The sequence below is a fragment of the Pinus tabuliformis genome, chromosome 4_2 (assembly GCF_031772625.1).
Source record: "Pinus tabuliformis cultivar Carrire ecotype Pingquan chromosome 4_2, CPIR1, whole genome shotgun sequence".
NCBI classification, from domain to species: domain Eukaryota; kingdom Viridiplantae; phylum Streptophyta; class Pinopsida; order Pinales; family Pinaceae; genus Pinus; species Pinus tabuliformis.
Genome location: NC_142304.1, coordinates 1172396223 through 1172398908, shown reverse-complemented (window position 1 = coordinate 1172398908; position 2686 = coordinate 1172396223). Strand labels below are relative to the sequence as shown.

Sequence of the window (2686 nt, the reverse complement as noted above, 5' to 3'; positions counted from 1 at the left end):
TTAGTGTAGTTTTTATAAGTAAACTAAAGAGGATACGTAAAGTTCCTTTGCTTCAATTATTATCCTCAAATCCCACATTTCTTTGAGAGAGACATTGAACATTGCTATCATCCCATTGTATGGAAGTTACGCTGGCATCACCTCTGATCAAGGCTCACTGTAAAAAGAGCTGTCTACATCAGCAATCAATGGATGTGTCACAACTACTAGTGCTAGTTACACATAATTGGTGGTCTTCCCTGCAAGTCTTAGCAGGCTGCCAATCTAGAGGCCACATTACCCCACAACACGATGTACTTGCACTGATCATAGAGCAGCTGCCAACTACCAAATGATCATGATCCATATCCATAATAGCAGACCAGGAAGGAACTCTATGGTCATAACTCAATCTCAAGTTTTAACATACAAAGTGAAGTGGGTATGGTTTAAAGGCAAATGCAACACGTTGATGTATTGGCAAGAACCCAAAACTAATCTAAATCCCTCACACAATCACAATGTGATTATCTGGGAGCCCCAGCTCCATTACCTACGAGCCTTAAATTACAAAAGGATTAAATTCCCGCTAGTAGAAGGAACAGTGTCATATGCATCCATTGCTGCTTCCTTCCTAGTTCAAATTTGAAAAACATAAAATTAAAATGACTACAATGCAATACCTGCTGCTGTTTCGCAACCTGTTCTATCAACTTGTTTGCCTGCTTTCTCAGAGCATCCATTGTTTTCCTGTTATCAATCATAAAGAGCCCACATTTCAGAAATCTCTATACAAATCCACATCCATATCCAAGAGCAAACAATCCTTATAAAATTGGGAATTTGAGGAACAGTGTGCCTCTCAATAATTCAAAAATATTGCGGATTCAGATATTCACAGATCCACGAAACTGGAAGTAAGGTATAGCCTTTTTTTTGTAAAAAACAAAGATTAAGGTTTTATAATTATAAAAAAAATATTATTAGGTCAAGCAAGCAAAAATAGATTGTAAAGTAGAGAACCTGCATGAACTTACTCGGCAGGGCTGAGGTTTTTGCATATATGTAAAATAGTAAACATAAAATTAAAATGACTACAATGCAATACCTGCTGCTGTTTCGCAACCTGTTCCATCAACTTGTTTGCCTGCTTTCTCAGAGCATCATTGTTTTCCTGTTATCAATCATAAAGAGCCCACATTTCAGAAATCTCTATACAAATCCACATCCATATCCAAGAGCAAACAATCCTTATAAAATTGGGAATTTGAGGAACAGTGTGCCTCTCAATAATTCAAAAATATTGTGGATTCAGATATTCACAGATCCACGAAACTGGAAGTAAGGTATAGCCTTTTTTGTAAAAAACAAAGATTAAGGTTTTATAGTTATAAGAAAAATATTATTAGGTCAAGCAAGCAAAAATAGATTGTAAAGTAGAGAACCTGCATGAACTTACTTGGCAGGGCTGAGGTTTTTGCATATATGTAAAATAGTAAACATAAAATTAAAATGACTACAATGCAATACCTGCTGCTGTTTCGCAACCTGTTCTATCAACTTGTTTGCCTGCTTTCTCAGAGCATCCATTGTTTTCCTGTTATCAATCATAAAGAGCCCACATTTCAGAAATCTCTATACAAATCCACATCCATATCCAAGAGCAAACAATCCTTATAAAATTGGGAATTTGAGGAACAGTGTGCCTCTCAATAATTCAAAAATATTGTGGATTCAGATATTCACAGATCCACGAAACTGGAAGTAAGGTATAGCCTTTTTTTGTAAAAAACAAAGATTACGGTTTTATAATTATAAGAATGGGCGCGCAGGGGTTGCACCTCGAACTGCTCTCGGTGATATTACGAATGGGGTCGAATCATGTAAGGCTCCATCCTCTGCGGTTAAACAGAAGAAGGCGCGGGGGAAGAATGCGAAAATAGGTTCTAATCCGAGATGTGAACTAACGGAGGAGGAAAAGCAGAAGGCCAACGCTTGGGCTCGAGAAGGAATCGAGAGGGTTCAGTTTAGTGGTAAAGACATGGAGGTGTTGAAGGCAAAGATCGCAGAAGAAGAGGTCAACAGCCGAGTATTTCGCAGCAAAATCTTTCAATTCTTACTACTGCAGTCTTTAGCGCTCGCACATACTGATTATCATTCACCAACCAACAGAAATGGCGGTCAGAAGGCAACCGCTTGCCATCCTCCAGGACGAAAACGCCGAGATCAACAGAGGCAAAAGCACTGTTAAGAAAAATATTATTAGGTCAAGCAAGCAAGCGACCTTCCTCCCTGGAAGGCGAGGGAAATGAACAAATTTTGATATTTGAAAAACCCTGGAACGCGAGGGAAATGAACGAATTTCGATATTTGAAAAACCCTGGAACGCGAGGGAAATGAACAAAGTTTGATATTTGAAAAAACGGGAGGGAAATGAACGAATTTTGATATTTGAAACGCAGAAATGCCGTGAAACCTTGAATGGAACTTAAATGAAATGATTTTGTGTTTTTCAATTGGAATTAAATCCCATTAAATGAAATGTGAAAGTGTTTTCTTGGGCTTAATAAGGAGGTATTGCTCATGGTAAAGAATTATTAATCATATGACGCTTGTTTGTTTCTGTGTAGGAAAATTTTTTGGAAGGGATTTTGGTTGATTTTTTAATGTAATCCTGTTACATTAAAGGTGAATTATGGTGACATAA

At 37.6% G+C, this 2686-nt stretch overlaps 1 long non-coding RNA gene across 1 annotated transcript; it reads right to left on the bottom strand.

The window, feature by feature from the left end:
- Window positions 1-611: 611 nt before the first annotated feature.
- On the bottom strand, window positions 612-2048 carry LOC149173836 (uncharacterized). The gene is made up of 4 exons (XR_016259708.1): window positions 1821-2048; window positions 1510-1576; window positions 1088-1153; window positions 612-729 (listed from the first exon to the last, which is right to left on the bottom strand). It is a non-coding gene; the product is annotated as an uncharacterized LOC149173836 (long non-coding RNA).
- Window positions 2049-2686: the final 638 nt, after the last annotated feature.